Source organism: Lissotriton helveticus, chromosome 7 (genome assembly GCF_964261635.1).
Source record: "Lissotriton helveticus chromosome 7, aLisHel1.1, whole genome shotgun sequence".
Classification (NCBI taxonomy): Eukaryota; Metazoa; Chordata; class Amphibia; order Caudata; family Salamandridae; genus Lissotriton; species Lissotriton helveticus.
This window is the reverse complement of record NC_136068.1, coordinates 1,589,431,225-1,589,456,884: the sequence shown is the minus strand read 5'-3', so window position 1 is coordinate 1,589,456,884 and position 25,660 is coordinate 1,589,431,225. Positions and strand designations below refer to the sequence as shown.

Sequence of the window (25,660 nt, the reverse complement as noted above, 5' to 3'; positions counted from 1 at the left end):
CTTTAATTAGCTTTGCAATAATAAATAAACTATAAGATCCTAACACTCAATCATAAAATCCTGCTACTGCCTGCCCTATGGTGATTCGAGAAGACCCCTCGGATCCATGGTGGAGATGCCATTTCTAAGTGAGGTCACAAAAAACATCAGAGCATGCAGTGCCACATTCTGTGTTTTTCAGGGCTCTTGGGAACAGATGTAAATATGAACATTTATATCCCTTTGAATTTTTGTGATCTGTTGTGTGTGACCTGCCTTGCCTGAACTATAAGGATGTTCAGAGTCCCTCTTTCTATTTAATTTAAACTGTTTTTCTTCCCTGTAGCCAGAGAGAATGCTCTTTCAAGACCCCTCTGCATCAGGAACTAGTGTGATAAAAACCTGAGTGCTGCACTCAGCCTATCTTATGATGATGTTCATTTTCGGTGTTCGAAGTGCTGGTACACCAGGTAAATCAGGTTGATAGAAATATGTCTAATAATAAGTTGTAGTGCAGCCTTGGGATGGTTGCAGGTTGCACCCCATCATACACTCTTATACATAGCCTGCAAGCACTACCCAAGCTATTGAGCAGACTGTTGAAAATGGTAATGTTTGGGTTATAGCTAATGCTCTGATTACTTACCAATAATATTCATTACTAGTAATCCTATTCATCCTCGTCCCAGGCATTACTAATGAGATGAATCGATTCCCCTTTGGGTGAGATAAATAAGAAGACATTCCCAACATCCTCTTGACATATCTAAGTCTTATGAAGGCTGGACAGTCATGAGCAGTGTGGGTGGTATGTAATCACTGGGACAGGGTCAGGTAGGACTAAGAGTAATGTAAATTACTAGTAGCTAATTGTAATATTACTTAATATCCCTCATCCCAGTCATTTCTAATGAGGAATACCAAAACCTTACACCAGTCTTCAGAAACCCAGAAAAGACATACACAAAGCCAGGGAAACTGGAAACCTGGTGACTTGTAAAAATGTACAAAAAAATCTTAAGAGAATAGAACCGAGGGATGTATGACGTTACAACGCATGCTATTACCACGCATGCTGTTACAACGCAAGTATTACAACGAAAACCATTACAACGCATTACACTTGGGGGTGCTGGATAGTGAATAGTTTAATTTACTATTCCAACTCCCGTCCCCGTGGACACTAGGGAAGGTGTTGGATAGTAAATTAAAACTATTCCTTATCCTAGAGCGCCCCCCAGTGTAATGCGTTGTAATGGTTTTCGTTGTAATACATGCGTTGTAACAGCACTGCGTGGTAAAAGTTGCGTTGTAAAGGTTGCATACCGAACCGAGGATGCAGACTCCAAAGTTCACCCGAGAGCCACCAAACATAGAAGCCTCCAACTCTAGACCAGGGATTGGGGAAAAGATTGAACAGCTGTACCACAAATGGCAAGTAGAGGAATCACCAGTATCTTCATTCCGGAAGCGGCCAAACCATACCAGACCTCTCCTGAAGACCTGTTGGAAGAGGAACTCAAGCCAGCGAAGAAACCAAAAACATGGCTTAGTGTAGCTACCTGAAAATAAGCAAAGGTGATGACTACCCACCTCAAACTGTCTTCTAAAAGTAAATGAATAAATAGTTAAACTTCCTGAAGAAACAATTCAAACCAACGGGGAACGATATCCCAGTGAACAGTTGACAATTAACTTGTCCACCTTCAGATATAAATGGGGAAGAATGCTGATAACACCTCGTCCTGAGCCTAAGGCCGAACCGAATGTCAGCTTGAAGAACCACCCAATCTACAGGATACGAGAGGATTGGGCAAGGGCACTTGCATATCCGATGGACTAATGATACTTCCACCAAAAATGCAACCCAAAAAGATAGATCCACAAGTCCTACAGTGACTGAGAAGCAAAAGAATGTACTGAGATAGGCACAATGAGGTACTGGGTTTTTAAGAACCGGCACAGAACCGGTAACCCAGCGGTGCCAGGGGATCAACACACCAGAGACCTCGGGTTCTCCTGAGTCAGACCTACAGAAACTTCAGAGTCTTCCAGGTGAAGTCAAAGATTCGTTTATTGGCTGCAACCAAGGTGACAGGGTCCTAGAAGTACGATACAAGTATATTCAGGAGACTGCACACTTTCACAAAGTTAGGTTTCTCTTCTTATACACAATTTTCACCCTTGGGCAAAACATTCCTTGGATTCGTGGTATTTCATTTATGGTTACTGATTACAAAAGAAAAGCAGAGTCATGATGACATGTACATATTTCACGTCGTGCTGCCCATAACAAATCATCCGGCAAGGCCCAACATTTCATCAGATATCGCTGGACCCCTAATAAAAATGGTCACCTCCCCACCATAAAACAAGTGAGGAAAAGGAGTGGAGAAAGATGTGAGCGAGATATGGCAGGTGTGCGTGCTGAAATGGCTTTATGGCCGGTTGGGCCTAGATACTATCTTGCTCGGCCACTGGGAGGGAACTGACCTAACGAGTTCGGCCTGGGGCAATGGTTCTAACTTGTACTGGGGTCGGGAAGAAGTCGATTAAGGAGTATGTGTCCTTGTGGAATCAAATTCGACTGGATTAAGGCCTATGTAGAGGGCAACATGCAGCTAAGGGTTTAGAAGGTAAATGACGATTTCGAGGTGAAATCGTCACTCGAATATGCCGAAAATACATGTACTTGATGTACTCGTTATTCTCGGTCTTTTGATACCAAATTCGTCCTATTTCGACGAAGTTTTTATTCTCGAGTCCAGAACTATTATGGATCCAGATTTTTCAGAACCACAGACCCTCCTTTTGCCCTTACATAGGCAATTAATCTATCCTCATGTTAATCTGAGTCCAGATCTATATTCCTAAAGTCATTGAGATGTTGCTGCAACATCATTCTAGTGCTGAGCTCATGTCTTGACACAGGCTTCCTTACACATGATGTAACACAGAGGCCACATATTGCAGGAGCACACTGTATGCATAGACAGAACAGGAAAAGAATGGCTAAGACCATCCCAATGACCATCAGAATTCTCCATCCCCAGGCAGATATCAGTCCCCAGAACCATCCCATTAATGACCAATCTCCCTTATCCACATGGATGGATTCGGAAATTTTATGTAGTTTGGAGATGGCCCCGTACACTGTTGGAGCATTATCTGGAATAAAAATGCAACAACTGGACTGGATCAATTTGCATACTCCACCTCGGTCCGCAAGTATTACATCCAAAGCGACCCGGTTCTGAAGGGTCATCAGTCGATCCGACTGGAGCTCAGCAGTCAGGTTACTAAGGGCACCAGCAGTTTCAGTCACGGTGGATTCAACTACCCTTGTTAATTGCCTAATGTTTCTGCTGTTAACCATGGCTCCCCAGAACGGCAGAACACCCATTGCAAAGTCACCAAGTTCTTGACCTGCAGTGTCTTCTTTACTCAAAACACCTCTAACTACCCTTGTCCGATGGTAATCCGCCGCTGCTGTGTAGGTGGGAGGTAACAGGAATGAAACAAAACATGAGCCCGAGAAGTCAGGGGGCAACCATGTATAGGCTCTATCATGGCAGATGAAATAAGTACCCTTAGCGGCTAAAAAGGCAGGGGAAGTCTGAGATCCAAAAACGTACGTTTCTGTACAGACACTCTTCCCTAGTTGAGCTCTGGGATTCCTACCAATACCTTGCAGACACAGGCGACCTTGATGGGGTACGATCCAGATAGGGGACGATCTCTTGGCTTGCTGTTTCTCACTTAATGTAGTGCCATATCCGGTCACATTCCAACCTACATATGCAAGTATCTCATCATCCGGGGTATCTTCGTAAGAAGTTACTTCCTTGATCATGTCAACTATACCCTTGACTAGGGCGCTAGTCTTGAGGTTGTCTTTTACAGAACGTAGGGGTTGGATTTCTCGTGCATATATGAACATTGTCCTATATGCCCATACTGACCCATTGCGACTAAATGGCAGGACCAAATAGGGGATACCTCTATCCGTGGTGTGGGGCATGAGACCACACACCCAACAGTTGGTTGTGTTCATTACAAGTTGGTGTTGGTGTAATAGCTGAACGAAGGAGTTATTAATGAACTCTAATCTCCTATTTGATTCGTGGTCAGGCAAAGGGTGGAAAGAATGAGAGGAAACAGTAGGAGGAGGTATGGGTGATGTAGTGGGCGCAAATGTCACATGAAAAGAGAATAAAACATAGCTTATCAAAAAGACCATTACCCTAAATAGCATAAAAATACACATTATTATAAAAATTTTCTTTCTCATTGTTTTCAAAAGTCTCTGCTTAAAGTTCATTTGTTTGGCAGTTCTCTCCACATCAGGAAACTCCATCCTCTCTAAGGTGCTGCCCGCGGCGGTAGGTTGTTTCTGCTAAAGGATGCTTCCGTCAGTCTAGGGTGACTCCCTTGGACCAACTGGAACCAGCGACCTATTGTCGTCCGCTGCACCCAAAAGTCTTTAATCAACCGCGACCCTAGCAGCGGAACCCGGATGGCGGTTCAAGAAAAACAAAAATAAGCAAGTTACCTAGATGGGAGAATCTGCACTTTCAAAAATAGGATTTGGGGAAAAAAAAACGTATTTTATTAGTCCACAGGTTTTTCTCTCGGATCATAAAATAAATCACTTTTACTTTTAGTCTGTTTTTCTTGGTCGCAAATTGTAGCGTCTTTTCCCGGGTACTGTCTGGTCCAGAAATAGTAGCTCAGGTTCCACAGAGTTCAATTGTTCTGATGGCAGCGTAGTTTCTTGAAAAATGTTCCCACTCGTACAATCACGTTTAGCTTCTTTTACACGTTCATCAGTTGTGCGCTCTGAGTCAGTGCCTCCTTTTCGGACCCATTGGTCATGTGGCAGAGGGAAGGGTATCTTCTTACAATGGATCCCGTGGACCCAATTGGCCTACCCCTCCACTTTAACAGTCGACCTTGTGGACAGGAGGACGAGGTGAGGCCCGGTCCATCTGGGCTGGTCGTTTCTTGTCCTCTGGAAATTGCGGACCAACACCCAGGAACCGGGGTCAATGGAGTGACCCGGTGTCTCAGAGACCGGAGGCAAGGTGTTGTGGACCTGTTGATATAAAACACGCAATTTAGCCGTCAATTCATACAAATAGTCAAGCAAAATGGGGTGTTGCAGCTCGCTAAACTTCATGGGCCTAGGCACTCCCCATATGTTGGCTGGCCGACCAAAGATTATTTCATAGGGGCTGAGTTTCATTCGCGAATGCACAGTCATTCTGGTGGATAGGAGTGCTAAGGGTAGAGCGTCGGGCCATTTAAGACCCGTGCTCGCTTGGATTTTGGCCAATTTAAGTTTAAGCGTGCCATTGTAACATTCCACTAATCCAGCTGATTGGGGGTGATTTGCAGCGTGGAACTTCTGCCTAATGCCTAGCCCTTCACACACTCTTTTCATCACACAACCCACAAATTCACTTCCGTTGTCCGACCAGACCATTCTAGGCATTCCGAACCTGGGGAAGAACTCTTTCACAAGGGCTTTCGCTGTGGACAAGGCAGTATTGTCCCTTAGGGGATAGGCTTCTACCCATCTTGAGAAGGCACAAACAACCACGAGCACATATTTTAAGTTGTTGCACCTCTCCATGTGTATGAAATCTAGCTGCAAAACCTCGAACGGATACGTAGGAGGTGCAAAATGACCAGCTGGAGTTGGGGTTCCCCTACCAGGATTGTGCTTCAGACATACCATGCAATTCTTGACAACATTCTCTGCACACTTGGGAATCCCTGAATTCTTCCACACTGGGGCCAACGACTCGCAAATCCATTTCGCGCTGATATGGGCCATCCCATGAGCCATTGTAACCACTGCAGGCACATATGCATCGGGTAACAACCATCTCTGTTGCTCTGTCGATTCAATCCAACAACCATTTGCATCCATTCTCCCTGTACTTTCTCTCCACATGCTTAACTCTTTCTCCGTGGCCTCAGCTTGGATGGACTTCACACTTTCTATTGTGTCTTCACATATTCCAACATCACCAGTCCATCTTTCTGGGCTCGCGACATACATTCGGCTCATCATATTCTTTGCCGTTTCCTTAGCAGCTTCATCAGCAAATGCATTTCCACGACCAACATCATCAATCACTTTCTTGTGTGCACTACACTTCACGATCGCTACTTTCAGGGGCAACGTCAGTGATTCAAGAAGCTCATTCACCAACTGACCATGCTGAATCTTAGCTCCATGCGAAGTCAGGAACCCACGTTCTCTCCACAATCGTCCAAAACTGTGAGCCACTCCAAAAGCATACTGACTGTCGGTATAGACAGTCACTTTCATTCCTTTGGATAACACACATGCTCTCGTTAGTGCCACGAGTTCAGCGGCTTGAGCTGAACCATGTGGTATTCGCGCAGTTTCAACGATCGTGTGCAAAGTTGTGACAGCATATGCTGTAGTCACGTTACCATTTGGGAGTTTAAAGCAGGAACCATCCACCCACAATGTACCATCACACTCAGCAAGAGGAGTGTCGAATAAATCAACTCTCGCTTTTGTCTCCTCCTCTGTTCTGAGGAAACAATCGTGCTGTTCTGAAGCATCCGATTCCTCAGCAATTGGTAACAATGTGGCTATGTTCAAGGTACTGCATCTTTTGATGTGCACATGGCTCGCTAGTAGCGTCAATTCATAACTGGACAGTCGAGCACTAGTTAAATGCTGTGTCTTGGTCCTATTTAACAATGTGTCTACTGCATGCGGGACCATCACGATTAGTGTATTATTCATTACTAGACCTGCAGACTGTCGAATAGAAACAGCTGCTGCTGCTGTGGCCCTTAAACAACTCGGCAATGCTCGTGCTACCGGATCCAAAGTTGACGAAAAATAGGCGCATGGCCGCTGTCTATCTCCGTATAACTGAGTCAGCACGGACAATGCACAGCCCTCCTTCTCTTGGACATATAATGTGAAAGGCTTACTGTAGTTGGGGTTACCTAACACAGGGGCCGAACATAATGCTGTGCGTAATTCGAGAAAACTTTTCTGACACTCATCGGACCAAGGAATGGGATTGGGTGTATTTGTACACGTTAGTGCCAATAAGGGTTTGGCTAATAACGAAAAATTTGGAATCCACTGTCTACAGTACGATGTAATGCCCAAGAAAGCGCGTACTTCTCTCTGCGTTCTTGGCACATTCAATTTAGCTATTGCCTGAATTCTTTCTGGGGTCAGTTTCCTCCCCTCCTTCGATAAGAGATGACCTAAGTAGGTCACTTCTTGTCGGCAATATTGAAGCTTGGAAAGTGACACCTTGTGGTGCAGATCACATAGATGGCGCAGTAATGTCAACGTGGCCATTTTACAAATTTTCTCAGTATCCGCAGCTATGAGCAAATCGTCTACGTACTGTACGAGAGTGGAACCTTTGGGCAAAACCATTGTGTCAAGCTGACTTTTCAGAGCTTGACTGTATATTGAGGGGCTTTCACAGTAGCCTTGAGGAGCGCGTTTGAAGCGGAAACTGCGACCACCTAAACTAAAGGAAAAAATATCCCTGCTTTCCTCAGCAATCGGGATACTGAAGAAAGCATTCTTCAGGTCAATCACCGAAAACCAGGATGCGGATGCTGGAATCATAGTCAATAATGTTGTAATGTCGGGGACAACTGGGAATTGTGGCACCACTATCTTATTTACTTCCCTAAGATCAATCACGAATCTATACACAGGTGGCTGAGAAGGGTCAGTTCGTTTTAAAACAGGCAGAACAGGACTATTGCAAACATTGCCTCGTGTTTCTTCAATTACGTCTTTCTCAATCAACTCGTAAACAATCGCTAGCAAAGCTTTTTCGCCCTCATTGGATATTCTATATTGGGGAATTCGTGGCATTTTGACATTCGGTTTCAATGTTACAATATACGGTGGAATTTCTAAAAGACCTACATCATTCGGACCAGTAGCCCAAAGAATATCTGGAAGGAGTGCCAATTCTGCTGGAAGTGCATTTCTCGACAAATACATGGGAGAAACCACTTTCTTACCTAAAGTCAGTTGTACTCCTGAGGGAGAACAGTACAAAGTCGCATACAATCTTTTTAGCAAATCTAATCCTAGCAAATTTTCGCCACAACCTGTTGTCAAAATAAGGGGTGCTTCGAATTCACAAGGACCAACAGAAAGAGATAAAGGGTCAGAAATCGGATTTCTAACCGGGGCGCCAGAAAAACCTACGGAAACGTTCATTTCGCCAGACAAAGGTGCGCCAGGGAGTTTGGAGTGCATAATAGAACTCTTTGTAGCACCAGTATCCAACAGAAAAGGTTCTGACACACCCGATGTAATCACCTCAACGTAAGGTCCACTCTGATCTACTGGAACTGAAACGACTCCCTCTCCTTGTCTAAGGCTGTCCTAGCAATCATTACTCTCCCACTGCTCATTTTCTGTGTAATACTCATCGACGTAGTATTGAGCTGTCCTGTCAGATACGTTATTTTGCTGGTCAAACCTGTTCATAGAGTTTTGTGGTGGAAGGGGACGTGCGTCCTGAGGGGCGTTTCCACGCCCTCTACCTCTAGGCGCTTGCTGACTACCACGACCTCTTACGCCAGAAAATCCATTTGCACGTTGTGGCAGGGCAGGACAGTCATATTTGTAATGACCCTCTTGTTTGCAGTATAAACACTGATTGGGACCTACGCGGTTTTGATTGTAATCCAATCTCTGCAAGTTTCTCTGAGGCTGCTGAAAAGTGTTCTGGTACTGATTCGGACCATTATTATTTCTGTTACCACCACCACGTGGCGGATAGGCTTGCTGTAGCAAAACCTTCGTTTTGAGTTCTCTAGCTTTCTTCTCTACTTTATCTTTCTCATCCTTGTCTCTATTCTCGTAATACTGTGCGGTAGCTAATATCTGGGCTGAAGATGAGACTGCCCAAGAACTTTATGAATCTTTTAATTTCCTACACAAGTCTGGAAGTAGATTGTGCACAAATTTATCGACAAACAATCTCTGACCACCTTCTGTGGTCATATCTTGACCGCTGTGGTCAATGAATGTTTCTTCAAATCTGGTGAAGAAATCTGAAACAGTTTCTTCTTTCTTTTGCTTGCATGCAGATAACTTATCCCAATTTACACGTATCGCAGGCATTATTGTTTTCATGTAATCTACTATCCTACCAGGTAGTTCCGCTATCAGGGGCTCAGGCTTGGCACCACCAACTTGTCGTGCATCTGCAGCAGTAATATTAGCCCACGTGTCACCTAATTCCTGGTCATGATCTACATGACAAATTTTTCCCCATAAAGGCTGTGGAACAACGTTCCCGAATAACATATCGATATCGGCCAAATTCATTATACATGACCCAGCAGTTTGCGACAATTCTTTATAGTACCCTGCAGGATTTTTACGCGGATCTGGTAGTGTTTGTTTGAGTGCTAAAACTTCAGCTCGCTTCCATGGAACATGTACCCATACGCGGTGAAAGTGGGGAAGGACAGGTGGGACAGCTGTCGCGTCACCCTCTCTCCATTGTGGGGGAACTTCTCTCATTGGGTATTGTCGTGCCTTTTTCCTACTAGATGCACTGGATTCCGATGGTGACCCAGAACTGCTTCCCTTACTTCGATATGATAATAGCATTTCAACTGCTTTTTCTACATCGGGTCCTACAATCATACCCTCTCCAAACTTAAATCGTACATGACACATCTCTTGCGGGATGCATTCTTGATCATTGTCTTCTAAATCCTTGCCAAGAAAGACACACATTTGTTCGAACACATATCTCTGTGTCGCTGCTTCCCATTGATGGAAGACTTCCATGACAGACTGTAAATCATATTTTGCAGTGTCCATGACCCATTTCCGAGCTAAACCATTCAGGGAATCTCTCTCTTGATAATCAGGCAGTTGACTTCGCAACTGTCTTCGTCCTATGTAAGGGGTCGCAGCAGGCGACCCAAAAAGGGGTAAAAGAAGATTAGTAACATTGCTGGCCATTTTCTGCCGAAGGGAAGGTGAAACTGAAGGAAAAACAGACGAAAAAACGGGGTGAGATAAGGCGGGGGTAGAGATGGCAGAAGAGGTATCAGGAATAATAGATGTGGTACTAGGCAAAATCATAGAGGGGGCATTAGGAGATGTAGAAAGCACTGTAGGCAAAATCGTAGAAAACACAGGTGAAACAGAAGTGGTCGGTGGGCCTGGAGGAGGCTGCACCGAAGAAGTAGGAGCCAGCTGAAGAACAGCTGGTGGGTGCTGTGGAAGAGCCAGAGGCGCAGCTTGTGCAACTAAAGGTTGCTGGGGTGCTGTAGCATTCTGCGCATAGGGGGGTGGTGAAGTTAATAATTGCGACATTAATTGGTCTTTTTCACGCACTTTTGCTGTCCCTTGCTGAAGAGACGGCAAAACTGGATAACACTTATCTATTGCCATTTTACGTTGCCTGTGCAACTGTTCATTTATCTGCTCTTCCTCATTATCTTTAAACTGCACGGCAGCTTGCATTACTGAAAGTCCCCCTTCTCTCTTATTTTTCTTAGCTAATTTAATTTCTTTTTGTTTGGCTTCTTTGCGCCATAGGCGGAAAGAGTCAAACATCGCCGGCCGGGCTTTCTTTTTGAAGAGTTTAACTTCAAGGTTGTCTAAGATTTCAGAATCAAGGCTACCATATTGGGGCCATTTTAAAACACCATCTTTCCTAGTGTATTTAATCCATACCTCGTTGTAAACGATGGGGCCTACCCCATGTTTAACGTATAGCTCGTAAGTCGGAGTTCCAACTGGAGGAACCGGACACGAGTCCTCCAATCGGGAGTCCCTATTATTACTACCAAGACAAAACCAATTCCTGTGTCTAAGACTAGGCATCCTCGCTCTCTAGTCTAGTTCCAAAACTTCAAAGGATTTATCGATTACGATATTTCTCGTGAATACACGAGTCCTTCGGTTATGGTGCTTGCAAGTACCAATAAAAACCTTTATGTATCTCCAAGATACCACAAAGTAAGTCCAACTAAGGACTAGGAGACGCTCCACTTATACTTAACTGAAAAATATCGATGGCTTCACCAGAAGACTCGTCTCAGCGTTTCGCTCTACCGAAAATTTCAAGGGTCCAACATCAGGGCGATAGCCAGGGCAGCAGTCCTTGTAGCCGTCGGGAAGCGGGGAACCTCGTAGTAAAGACCTTCGGACCACGTCCACATGCAGGGGTCGATGAGGTGGTGGGCCCTCCGGAATTTTCACACGAAGCTCCTCACGATCTTCAGGCTGATTGGTACCACTGGAATCGCCCCACGTTGGGCGCCAAATGAGGTACTGGGTTTTTAAGAACCGGCACAGAACCGGTAACCCAGCGGTGCCAGGGGATCAACACACCAGAGACCTCGGGTTCTCCTGAGTCAGACCTACAGAAACTTCAGAGTCTTCCAGGTGAAGTCAAAGATTCGTTTATTGGCTGCAACCAAGGTGACAGGGTCCTAGAAGTATGATACAAGTATATTCAGGAGACTGCACACTTTCACAAAGTTAGGTTTCTCTTCTTATACACAATTTTCACCCTTGGGCAAAACATTCCTTGGATTCGTGGTATTTCATTTATGGTTACTGATTACAAAAGAAAAGCAGAGTCATGATGACATGTACATATTTCACGTCGTGCTGCCCATAACAAATCATCCGGCAAGGCCCAACATTTCATCAGATATCGCTGGACCCCTAATAAAAATGGTCACCTCCCCACCATAAAACAAGTGAGGAAAAGGAGTGGAGAAAGATGTGAGCGAGATATGGCAGGTGTGCGTGCTGAAATGGCTTTATGGCCGGTTGGGCCTAGATACTATCTTGCTCGGCCACTGGGAGGGAACTGACCTAACGAGTTCGGCCTGGGGCAATGGTTCTAACTTGTACTGGGGTCGGGAAGAAGTCGATTAATGAGTATGTGTCCTTGTGGAATCAAATTCGACTGGATTAAGGCCTATGTAGAGGGCAACATGCAGCTAAGGGTTTAGAAGGTAAATGACGATTTCGAGGTGAAATTGTCACTCGAATATGCCGAAAATACATGTACTTGATGTACTCGTTATTCTCGGTCTTTTGATACCAAATTCGTCCTATTTCGACGAAGTTTTTATTCTCGAGTCCAGAACTATTATGGATCCAGATTTTTCAGAACCACAACAACCCCAGGGGCAAGTGCCAGAATTGAGACTAAAGACTCACCACAGGCTATGACAGTGAAAACTTTGAAAGAAGTAAGCAGCCAAGGCCTACGGAGCCCTCAAACCTCAGAAGCCTAAAACCTTAACAGCTACCAGTGCAGTGAAATAGTGAAATGTAATCCAAATCTTCTAGAGAAACCAGTAAATCACTGAAAATCCTCCCCCAGCTTTTGGAAAAAGACAATAAACGGGGGATTTCATAACCTCTGCCAGCTAGAGGCAAGGTGTCCCAGGTAATAAAAAACATGGGATGAAGAGTTGTCAGAACCAGAGGAAGCCTCCATGATGACAGAGGGATTACTGAGAGAAGAATGTGACACCATGACTTGTGAAGACAGACAGACACCATCACTACCACAAACGAGTCAACCACATAGAAATGACAGAAATAAACAAGCATTGGCTATGGAAAATCTATTTTCTTTGTCAGTGTTTTTTACAGGGTGGACAGCAGTTGACCTGCTGTGAAACATGGCTTAAAGTAAAAAAGAAAAGAGCTTTATAAGTGGCCAGCTTTAACCGCGTCATAGTGTTTTTAATTTACTTTAACACTATCGAGTCTCATGACGATCTCAGCTCGTCATGAGCCACGGTGCTCATGTGCTCATGATGAGCTGAGCCCGGCATGACCGCTAGAACGCTCGCATCCTGGACAAATTCCCCTGCTGTGCGAGCGTTCTAAAGGAACAGGTGTGGTCATGACGAGCTCAGCTCGTCACGAGCACACGACCACCGTGGCTCATGACGAGCTCAGCTCGTCATGAGCACGGGGTTGCTGTGCTCGCCCGCCAGCACAGCAGGGGAATTTGCCCAGCTGCGAAGGGGCTTAAGCCATATTCCAGAGCACAACAGCTGTGCAACATGTAAAAAAAAATTGACAAAATTAGCGAAACCTGTTGGCAAGCTACAACGTTTTGCAGCTTGCACTGGCTAATTCTTATTAAAAAAAAATGTACTGGGGGCGTGGCCAACCAATCCGAAACGGCTCCGCTGCCACCGGTCCAAAAGCTAAGTGATGTACATGGATAGACCCGAGGCCTGCTAAACAGCAGACACGAGGGTCCCCCTGGTGGCAGGACCAAGCAATTAAGAGATCAGCAGAAGACAACGACGAGGGCTTATCGGGACTTCAAGAGGCCCTCATAGATGATGATGAGTACTGAAGGACCATACTGGGAGGCGTGTACTCATCTGGGAAGAGTCAAACACGCGACTACATTCACAGAATGAGCCAACACCGGTGGGGTTCCAAATTGAAGGAATCTACAACATGGGATCAATGATGCCTGACCTTAATATGGCGGCCATGGGCAGACAACAAATGTATAGCAGTGGCCTCAAAACCAAACCCACCTGAATTCAGAGTATATGACCCGTTGAAAGGGTCATATACAAAAGCAGAGGTTGTCCCAAAAAGTTTAACAAAATATGGGGGTGCAAGATTGTAGGAAGGTGGATACCTGACTATGGTTACCCCAGATTTTTTTGCCTTGTGTTTAGCTGGTTTTTGACTTAGCCTGGGGCCCTGATTAGCAGGATCCAAGGCCAACTATCTGCTCTTTCTGTAAAATGGACTCCATGTACCTTAGGTACATACCTAATTGGATTTGGGTCACTCTTATGAGTCCCTGTATCCATACTAATATAATAAAGAGAGAGCCCAAACCTTTGAGGCAGGTAATCTCAGGAACCACCGCACCAATCAAAACACCCAATACAGGGTGGGAAAGGGCAGTTGCAGCAGAAGTACATAGGCTATGCAGACGCCAACCATATACATTTAAAAGGTAAAAGAACTGTGCCAGCAAAGTAGTCCCTTGTGGGCGTGTCTGCGTTGTGCTGTGGGTGTGTCATGGGGGCGTGACAAATGCTGGGGGCGTGTGGTACGTTCCGCCCTTCATACCATGTCTCATATCGTGTGCTAATCCCACCCTGCTCCCTTTAAATACCCCTGCACCCCATAATCATAACCCACCCTTACTCCTTAAAATACCCCAACACCCTTAAACACTAACCCATCTTAACCCTATAAATATACCCTGTACCCCAAAACCCAAACCTATCCCTAAACCCTAAAAATACCCCTGTACCCTAAAACCCAAACCTAGCCCTGAACCCTATAAATACCCCTGTACCTCAAAACCCAAACCTACCCCTGAACCCTAAAAATACTCCTTTACCTGAAAACCCAAACCTAGCCCTGAACCCAAAAAATACCACTGTACCCCAAAACCCAAACCTACCCCTGAACCCTAAAATACCCCTGTACCCCCAAACCTAGCCCTGAACCCTTAAAATACCCCTGTACCCCAAAACCCAAACCTACCCCTGAACCCTAAAAATACCCCTGTACCCGAAAACCCAAACCTATCCCTGAACCCTAACAATAACCCTGTACCCCAAAACCCAAACCTACCCCTGAACCCTAAAATACCCCTGTACCCCAAAACCCAAACCTAGCCCTGAACCCTTAAAATACTCCTGTACCCCAAAACCCAAACCTACCCCTGAACCCTAAAAATACCCCTGTACCCCAAAACCCCAACCTAGCCCTGAACCCTAAAAATACCCCTGTACCCCAAAACCCATACCTAGCCCTAAACCCTAAAAGTACCCCTGTACCCCATAACCCAAAACTATATCTGAACCCTTAAAATACCCAAACACGCCAAAACATATACCTCAGTACCGCAAAACATATAACCCTATACCCATATTTACCTTATCCAAACATTAAAAAAAAACTTGCTTTTACCATTGATGCATTTACAACGAATTTAGTTGTAAATATATGTGTGGTAAAAGCATATAAAATGTAATGCCATGCGTTATAATGGCATTGCGGAGTCATGGTACTTTCATAATGAAAGTATGCGGAGTGATGGTATGCGGAAAGAAAGTTGCCGAATAATAGGTGTTTACCCTCCCCCAGTAAGTACATTGGTGGCACGGTGGCCCACATCTCCAGCAACATACTCATATTTTTTCACCACCCATTTGAAAAATGCACAGGTCTCTCTCATTGATACCCAGTACCGGCATACACTTTTAGACACACCTCCTGCCACAAGTTCTAGAATGGCGAGCTTTAGAGCTGGGGAGCTACGTTCGAATCTCGGCATCAGCTCAACATCCTGTGATTCCAGGCAAATCGCTTTGTCTCCCCGTGCCTACCACAAATGAATGTGTTCTTCTGTAATGAAAATTGTGCTCATGCCATGTTGTCGAGTTCGCGCTATATAATATTGTAAGGAAAAATAAAGTAGGGAAACTCGAGTTCACACACTACTGAACGCGCACTCTTAAGTGCATCAGCAGTGCACTGTGAATCGGAGCGTTTCACAGGCCTGTCACAGATAAGAAATGCTATCTAAACAAAATCCTACAAAACAATATACTACTGGCCGGCAGCAATTCATACCCGGACAACGCCGGGACGGGCTGCTAGTAGAGTACTATAGGTACCCAGAGCATAGGTGCACCCAAGGCCTACCAGGGGCTGCAGCATATCTTTTGCCACCCCTGGCTGGCCATCCAAACTGACACAACTGGCTGATCACTCAGCTGGGGCAAGGTCGTGTAATCACCCCTTGCTTAGATATGGTATTCCTATGTCTAACCCTATATCTGGACACATATACACCTATAAGTCACTCCAATGGCAGGCCTTAACAATCCTGAAGGCAGAGTGCTTGGTTTTATGTGAGATGGTGCTCTAGCATGAGCTGAGCCTGTCTGCAGCTTTCGGAACCATGTCCTTATTGCTGTTCTAGGATAATGCCATACCATATACTCTTAAGTGCATTATGAACCTCGCGGTTAAATGCTATATTTGGTTTGGCTTTATCAAAACATGTCGTGTAAGGTGTCATATGCTTTGGAACACTACCCCCTCGCCAGTTCTGGCAACGGGGGTAGCATTCCACCCTTCTAGAGGGAGAAGACATGTTACTTCCATTAATCCCGGTTAAAGTTAACCAGAGCCTCAGCATCACAAAATGGATGCTGCTGCCACAGACACAAGTCTGACCTCCTGCTGCTGGGAGTCCTTCCAGCGAGGGAGGCTTGGACAATAGGTTTCCTGTCACATGGAGGTGCTAGCACCACCCCAGACAGGCTATAGTGTATTGGGGCAGGGAGGGCTGAATGAAAGGAGACACTGCCTGGGGCACACAAGGTGTCCCATGCATAGGCCAGTTCAAATCGGTGCTGGGGCACTCCAGCCCCATCTCTGGCGCGAAATTGGACAAAGGGAAAGGGGTGTAACCACCCCCTTCCTGGGTCCCACCCATAGGAGGGACCTAGCAGGTAATCCAGCCCCTAGATTTGGTATATAGGTAGGAGGTGAGTCCCAAGACTTTAGATAATCCTGACTGAAACTCTGATATGAAACTCTGGACCCTTCGACATCCTACTCGATGTAGAAGACTGAAGAATCTCCCTTGTGGTCAAGGAGTGACCACCCTGTGCAAGCAGGCACTATCAAGCGCTCAACGGTTTGCTTTGTCGTTGCTCCCGCCGGACCTCGAACACAGAGCCTGACAAGAACCAGACTTCCAGACATCCAACAGCCCGATCCACAGCCACAGCAAAGCTGAGACCCGTGGAGGCGACGAGAGACGTGGGACCAGCCATCTTGGAAAGCCAGCGAATTGCTTTCCGTGCAACTTCTGAGGCACCCTCGAAGTTGTGCATTGGGGATTGAGAAGCCCCAGCCCCGAGCACCAACTGCACCGAAGATCACCTCTCCACACTCACCGAGTACTGTGTGGGGCCCTTTTGCATTTTCCTGCTCGACGCGTCTGTCCGGTCACTTTCCCGTTGGCTAGTGGCCTCTGTGACGACGAAAACTTGAATTTCCAACGCTGGTCTGGTTGCTCCAGACTGGCCCTTGCTCCCCTGAAAAGGAGCAGCCCATCAGACCTTGCTGGTCTGATCCAGAAGCCATCTTCGATTCCTGCGTGGGTTGCATTTGCCAAGGCCTGTTGACTCCGAATCGAGAACCGACACCGCCGACAGCGAGAGCCTTCGTGGGACAGTCCGTGCCCAGCTCCTGTTTGTCGTCGACACCTCCTGGTCCACGTGCCAGCGGAGACAAGCTCCTCGACATCACCTGATTGCTTCGCGACATCGCCTGGTTCCTTCCTGGTTCCATCCTGGTCACTGGCTAGTGACCCAGACTCTGTCCCCTCTGCTTTCAGGTACTCTTCATCCTCGATCCGCCCTTGGATCCAACCGGACTCTTCTCTCCTGGTCGCCTGCAGCATCTTTTCTCCAAGGCTCCATAGAACTCCACGACGAAACCCGACACACTTTAACACCTATGCACCCGCTTCCTGTGGGTGAGGTAACGCAAGTACTGCGGTGCTCCTGTAAAGGTTTACATTCCTAGTGTCCTACTTTCAAGTGGTTAGTTTCTAGTCCAGTCGGAAGACTCCTAAAACTTTAACTTTCTAACTTTACGCACCCATTAACTTCTATGTGTGCACGCGTGTGCATTTAGACACTGCACCTGCATCCCGTGGGCCTCCTGCTTCCTAACAACTGTTAGTCCAGTGTAGTCCCAGCGATTCCCAAGGCCCTAGGCCTTATCATTGTTCGTGACGTGGTTCTTATACCACTATTTTAGTATATGGTTTAGCGGGCCACCAGGGCCTATCCATATTTGTGCAACTTTTGTATGTTATATTAAGTTACTTGTTATGCGCTTGTGCTTCTGTGCTCATAAATACTTCAGAGGGTTGTTTTAGAAATAAATACATATATATTTTGAATATATAACCTGTGTGGTGTCCTTTCATTTGGTATTAAAAGGTTTGCATATGGTAAAACAGCTGGCTTCACATGCCCTCTTGAGTTTAGCCTAAGACTGCTTTTGTCCATGCTACCCCTAGGATAGCTGGTCTATAAGGTTGACTTTACAACCATCACCATAAGGGTTGTTTGGACTGGTGCAAGGTGCTCACTAGAATAGTGAACATCATATACCAGGCCAACTTCTCACATTGGTGTGCAGCGGTTGGGATTTGAGCTTGCTGTTGTTTTACCAATTGTAATCTTTGCAATATCATTTGAAAGATCATACAAGTACCTATAGGTACATATAAAACACGACTTAGAATACTTAAGTTCTACTGAACTTAGTTGTTGTAGACCAAAGGGCCTAGCACACCCTGACTACAACTCACAGTCAATTTTATTTATTATGATTTTGGCTCTCACAAGAGGGCCACATAAAAGTGTACAAACTTCCAAACACAGCAAATACATTTACACAGGAAGCAATAACCAAAACGAAACATATACCATTTAAAAACCCAAAATTCAATACATTACTAACATGTGCCCAGAAACTGCACAGAGTCAGACCCTCGAAAACAACTCCCAGACCACATTAATAAATAACAAGGAAGCCTTTAAAAAAAATTAAAAATATGAAAGCAGAACATTTCATTGGGAGGGCAGTAAAGTGCAGAAAGGAAGCCATTCAGTGTAACTATGCCCAAGCGAAGACAGATAGTTTTTAGCCATCTGCGGCGCAATTTATGAAGTGCAGGGCAAATCAGTAACACATGCATACAGTCCTGAATGTTCACTTTACATAGATTGCACAGAGGAGATGAACCATTCCATTTAGATAGCAATTGGTTAAGAGGTATTAAATCGTAACGTAGGAGAAACCAAAACCTACGTATACCATGAGGAAGGGACCATAAAACATAGGGTTGAGGTCGTTTCAACTGATAAGAGTCAAGGAGGTGAGCTGCATGCCTTTTTTCACTGATTAATTTTATATCAGAGCGAAAACATAAGTCCCACGATGCAGCTTTCAACACTGACTTTAACTGTGATGGAGAATACAGGAAAAGCGTAGTTTCATCTAAATTTAGCAAAGATACAGCTTTTCTAAAATTACAGACAAGTTGAGAAAACTCTTTAAAATTACCCAACAATTCATTTCTAACGAGGGCTCTCATTGTCCCTACTTCAGCTCTAGCAAGGCAAGCCACCCATCTTACCAGGGCACATACTCCCTGGACCCAACTACTCCTAAGGCCGAAGTCGAGTCTACAGGCTGCCAGCGAGCACGCAGTGTTTAAGGAAGAAAGAGATCTTAGGAGCTTCCCCTCGATCTTATGGCAAAAGTCCCATTTTCCCATATCAATTAGTTCGATACCATATAGTATTGTAGCGGGGATTTTGGATCTGAATACTTCCAATAAACTAGGAAAGTGCCGTTTCCCCGTTGCATGGTACAGGGCATTCAAACCTTTGCCATGGGCAATAGCCTTGCGTGTACAATGCTCAATATGGAGCTTCTCACTCAAGTTAGCTGTAACAATTTTCCCTAGAAAAGTGTAAAACTTTACCACCTCCAGTTTTTGATCCCCAATAAACCAACCATAATCTACAGAACGGCACCTCTTCCTGCCAGCTATACACATGACTTTACTTTGAGTAATGTTAATCTTCATGGCATGGGCTACCGCAAAAGAGTGCAAAGCATGGAGCCGATTTGCTAATCCCTTAGGTGTTAGGTCAAGGATGAGAACATCATCGGCGTACATCATGCATGAAATCGGTGCCCCCCCCCAACCACCGGGGGAAAACCCTCTCCGGCAGCCAGGGCGGCAGGCAAGTCTGCCGTATATAAGGAGAACAAAAGGGGAGCCAATAAACAGCCTTGTTTAAGGCCATTAGAAGTTAAAATTGTATCAGATAACCCCCTTTCGCCCCCCAGCAAAACCCTGCACCAGGTCTCTGTGTGTAGCGCCTTCACCAACTCCAACAAATAATGTGGGAGCCCAAACGCTGCCAATTTTCTCCACAGCGTTCCGCGATCAACTTTATCGAACGCTGTGGAGAAATCAATAAAGGCGGCATACACAACGCCTCCTCTCACCTGCACATATTTATTTGTTACCACATGAAGGGCTGTAAGGTTGTCTAGCGTACCGTGGTTCCTGCGGAAACCGGTCTGTTCAAATGGCAAAATATTGTTCTCCTCCACCCAATCGGAGAGGGATGTCAAAATACATTTCGCAAATACCTTTCCAATGGAGTCGAGGAGTGCAATCAGACGGTAGTTGCTAGGACTATCCCTGGTACCCTTCTTAAAAATAGGGACCAGGATACTTCCCCTCCAAGAGGGGGGTACCGTTTTGGACAAAAAACAAGCCCTATACAACGGATACAGGATTTTGCTCCACCTTACAGGATCGGATTTCAGGACCGTCATTGGTAGTTCATCTGGACCCATTGCCCCGGAGACGCGCATAGTTTTTATCGCCGTCTCGATTTCTTTTTCAGCGGGGCAATTACAGAGACCCACAGTGGAGTCGCCGCTGTCAAAATCATTACAGGTGGTAGCACCATTGGTAATATCAATAATTAAGCTCCCATTCCCTGAATAGAGATCTCGTATATAGGTGGTCCAAACATTTTCCGCAATAGCGATAGGAGATGGGCTTACTCGAGAGCCACACCCCCTACCGATTATTGCCCAAAATTCTCTGATCCTACCATGCACAACTGCCTCCCTCAGACTAATCCATACCTTATCCTCCCCTTCCTTTTTTATTTTTTGCCGGAGTCTACTTCTCTTTCTTTTTAACCTGGAAATTTCTTTTCCACGATCCCTAACTCTGTCAAGGTATTGTTCACGGACCAATTTGTTTATTTCCACATTCAAGCTACGCAAAATGCTAGGAACTACCACTCCATTTTTGGGACAAAGCATTTTCTTTCTTTTTGCATACAAGGTAATTTTTCGCATAAATTCTGCAAAGAAAACCATTTCATTCCCACGCCACTCATCTAAAACTAACAGTGTATTGGATAAAAAATCCTGCACCCCATTAATGGCAGTAGGATTCCAAAAGCACCTCCCAGAGGAAACGTGGAAAGCCACATCACTACCGTGCATGGACCAAGGTGCGATTGTCAACGGTTCTAAAGAAAAGGTTACCAACAATATGCTATGATCACTCAAAGGGGTAGCTATGACCTTAAGGTCCAGAATAGAAGGGAACAAACCGTAGTCCGTGACTACATAATCTAGGATAGAAGACCCAAAGGGAGACTTATGAGTAAATTTAGCAGGCACATCCGACGGTAATCTCCCATTTAATATAAGACCGTCGACGGCCGCTAATTCATTTAGCAAAATCTTCCCACGTTTATTTGTCACTAATTTATCCGGGAAGAGTGACTGAGGAATAAAATAGGCCTCTTCCTTCGGTTTATTCCTAAAGAGTTCCAAACTAACATTGGAGATTTTACAATTCAGGTCTCCCACCAGCAAAATTTCCGGAGGAGACGGAACATTCTTAATCAAGACAATATATTGAAATACCTGCTTTAAAATCTCATTAAAACCCTCCTCAGGAGGAATATAAACATTCAAAATCACAATAGGGGATTTTATGCCGTTATTCAACAAATTATCAATGGTTATAGCATGGAACAATTTGCTTGGATCAATATAATGAGAGAATCTCCATTGCAATTTATTTGAGAGTAAACAAGCAATGCCCCCCCTAGCATGGCCTTTCTTAGAAGGGACCGCGGGCACTTCCAGGGCATAATAGTCCTTAGAAACCTTCAACGTATTAATACACCACGTTTCCTGTAAGCAGATCACATCAGCACCCAGGGAATATAAAAACTCATCTTTCTCTGGGCTACTGTGAATCCCTGCCGCATTCCAGGAAATAATATTTAATGAGGTGTTAAAGATGTTGAAACAATCTGGGATTATCTTTGGTTCTTGAGGATAGGGCACTTTGTAGCCAGTTCCACCGATTATTGTCCTCAGACATAGAAGAATTCTGTGACAGCGGAAGTGGCTTTACTTGGGAGACCGCGCGTTTTCCCTTAGATACCCAAATCCTCAGGTCACTAAAGGGAGAGACTGCCCCACTTGTCACCTCTCCTCTGAGTACCTCCCCAGAAAACAGGTTTGTATTATCACGTTTGAAAATCGGGAGAATATCAATACCTGTACGTTGAAAGTGCTCAGCTTGCCCTAATATCAAATTTACAATGATAGGTGAATAAAATTTAACCCTTATACTCGTTACCTTAACTTCACCAAAAAGGGAAACTAGCTCTATGTCCCTAGTTTGGATATGACGGAGACTTTCTATCTCATAGAAACGTTTAAGGAGCCAAGCTCTATTTAAGAGCAAGTCCCCGTCAAAAAGAGGTAAGAAGTCTAACTCAAGAGTTTCCACTGGAGCTTTTACAGCTGTTACGGAGCAATCTGGGGCATGGCGAGCTCCCCTCTCAGCAACTACTAAGAAAGGAGAGGCCAGAGGGTTCAGAGCCCCCGGTGGATGTTGGATGGAACCTCCAATCCTAGTCGAGAATGACAGACTAGGGAGGGGACCCCCCCTTTGTGGGAGACCATCCAAAGATGTTAATGGACACAATTCACTTTCCACGTTAAAAAAGGTAGAAATGGGGGGGTTCGCTTCCATCTCAACATCCACATTAGCGGATATCAAAGAAGGATCTAAAACAATCACTTCTTTCTCCGGTGTAGTCAGAGAATTTCGAAAAATTATCCGACGTTGCCTTTTCTTCTTGTATTTCCTCAAAGGTTTCTTTTTATTCCCCTTATTCTTTCTAAGTTTACCATTTTTAGCCTTTATCTCTTGTCCATCATTAATAGGTTCTTTATTATTTTCGGACAAAAAAATAGGAAAAAGCTCTGGAGCTGCTTTAAGGCCAGAAGTGGATTTATCTTCCTCCACAATCTCAAGAACTGAGTTGTTAATGCAGTTGGGCACTGCAGTTTGGGGCACAGTTACCGGATGCGGTGTCATGATCAATGTCTCCACTTTCTTCTCAAGATCCACTGGAGGGACATTCAGTTCCCCCAATGACAAACCATGTTCCATCCTAGTAGGAGGGACACTTCCCGTTTCCGATGCCTTTTGTAACAGGGACTTCAGTATTTGGGTAACAGACTCCAAAATACAATCCGAGTTACCTACAAATTTCCCTAAAAGAGATAAAATAGAGGCTAATAATTGCTCCAGAGCAATCATAGATTCAGAGATTGGTTTTTCACATGCTACGCCTGGCCGGCCGATACCTGATAGGTCAAGACCCGGGGGGCCAGAAGCGATTAACAAATCAGACAGGTCCTGACCATTCGGCGAGGGGGTACTACTATACAGCAACAGTCCAGATGGGGTAGCGCCCCCAGAGGATTTAACAGGGGCTAGAGAGTCCACCTTCCCTGTACTAACATAACGACCGCAAAGATCAAAGTCAATGGATAGAGCTGACAAATCGCCACCCAATTGACCCTTCGGCGGGGTGTGGGACACAGATGGTAAACTAGATTGTAGAAGCATACTTTCCCTATCAGTTATTGGGAAGATGGGCTCACTCTCATCGATCCCCTCTGGAAGGACCCAGGGGGGAGATGCCCCAGACACAGACTGTTGCTGTAAGGGCTGCCCAGGAGAGGGCGGCAGGGATATAATTACTTGACTAGGAACCCCTAGAGCGATGACACCGGCACCTTTATTTGTAGATAAGTTAACGGTCTTGGGGGAGGGTAAATCCCAAAACTCAAAAAGTTGACATTGGCCCTTCAGAGGGGGGTTATTTACCGATTTATTTCTTGTGCGGTTAATATCTTTGTTCACCACAGAAATACCACCCACTTCCCTTCCAGACCGTAATTTTTTAAACATGTTCTTAACAAATGTATCCGCAAAATAATGTTATAAAAAGACAATTACACCTGAGGGCAAATAAAACAGAATAAAATAGGCTTCCTAGACAATAAAATTATAGTCCAGGAGATGCAAAGTGACTGTCCAGCGATGAAGGCAGTGATAGTTATATAATTGTCACGATGAAAAGCAACTTTCTTCAACAAACAAGCATATTTCCCATAGGCGAAAAACAAAAACACTTGTAATCGTTGACGATGAAAATAACTGGGCCCAGCCCGGCCTACCTCGGCCACTGAGGGCCCGCCCTTGTCCCGGGCTTCTCCCGGCGCCCTCCCGCGCGCTCCCGCGCAGCGGGGTCCTTCACCTACTGATAAGCAAAATTAGAGCAGAGGGGGGAGGAGCCGGCAGGGAGAGCGCCCCAGCTGATCTTAATTTGTGGAAGTTGCTGGCGCTCCTGGGACAGGTAGTCCTGCGCCAGCAACAGCTCGCAGCCCTGCTTCCCTCCTCTCTCGCCCTCGACCAGGTAGAGGACAAAGTCCGCCTTCCACGCAGCGGGACCCGCGGAGCGGGTTCCGCAAGCAGTAACAGTAGAACAGGATTCAAAGAAAGGCTCTGCAGATAGATTACACGGCGTCAGGGCACAAGTGAAGAATCCGCCGGTATGAAGCAACTCAGAAGCTTTTCAGAGCAACAAATGCGAGGGAGGAGCCGGCAGGGAGAGCGCCCCAGCTGATCTTAATTTGTGGAAGTTGCTGGCGCTCCTGGGACAGGTAGTCCTGCGCCAGCAACAGCTCGCAGCCCTGCTTCCCTCCTCTCTCGCCCTCGACCAGGTAGAGGACAAAGTCCGCCTTCCACGCAGCGGGACCCGCGGAGCGGGTTCCGCAAGCAGTAACAGTAGAACAGGATTCAAAGAAAGGCTCTGCAGATAGATTACACGGCGTCAGGGCACAAGTGAAGAATCCGCCGGTATGAAGCAACTCAGAAGCTTTTCAGAGGAACAAATGCGAGGGAGGAGCCGGCAGGGAGAGCGCCCCAGCTGATCTTAATTTGTGGAAGTTGCTGGCGCTCCTGGGACAGGTAGTCCTGCGCCAGCAACAGCTCGCAGCCCTGCTTCCCTCCTCTCTCGCCCTCGACCAGGTAGAGGACAAAGTCCGCCTTCCACGCAGCGGGACCCGCGGAGCGGGTTCCGCAAGCAGTAACAGTAGAACAGGATTCAAAGAAAGGCTCTGCAGATAGATTACACGGCGTCAGGGCACAAGTGAAGAATCCGCCGGTATGAAGCAACTCAGAAGCTTTTCAGAGCAACAAATGCGAGGGAGGAGCCGGCAGGGAGAGCGCCCCAGCTGATCTTAATTTGTGGAAGTTGCTGGCGCTCCTGGGACAGGTAGTCCTGCGCCAGCAACAGCTCGCAGCCCTGCTTCCCTCCTCTCTCGCCCTCGACCAGGTAGAGGACAAAGTCCGCCTTCCACGCAGCGGGACCCGCGGAGCGGGTTCCGCAAGCAGTAACAGTAGAACAGGATTCAAAGAAAGGCTCTGCAGATAGATTACACGGCGTCAGGGCACAAGTGAAGAATCCGCCGGTATGAAGCAACTCAGAAGCTTTTCAGAGCAACAAATGCGAGGGAGGAGCCGGCAGGGAGAGCGCCCCAGCTGATCTTAATTTGTGGAAGTTGCTGGCGCTCCTGGGACAGGTAGTCCTGCGCCAGCAACAGCTCGCAGCCCTGCTTCCCTCCTCTCTCGCC

At 45.9% G+C, this 25,660-nt stretch overlaps 1 long non-coding RNA gene across 2 annotated transcripts in view; it reads left to right on the top strand.

Moving 5' to 3' along the window:
- The window catches only part of LOC144767559 (uncharacterized), a 358,110-nt gene that overhangs the window by 57,353 nt on the left and 275,097 nt on the right, over positions 1-25,660 (top strand). The window contains exon 2 of one of the 2 annotated variants that reach the window (XR_013598258.1): positions 326-449. The exons of the other annotated variant lie outside the window; for it this stretch is intronic. This is a non-coding gene — a long non-coding RNA (uncharacterized LOC144767559). The remainder of the gene's footprint in view (positions 1-325; positions 450-25,660) is intronic. 2 annotated transcript variants of the gene reach the window in all.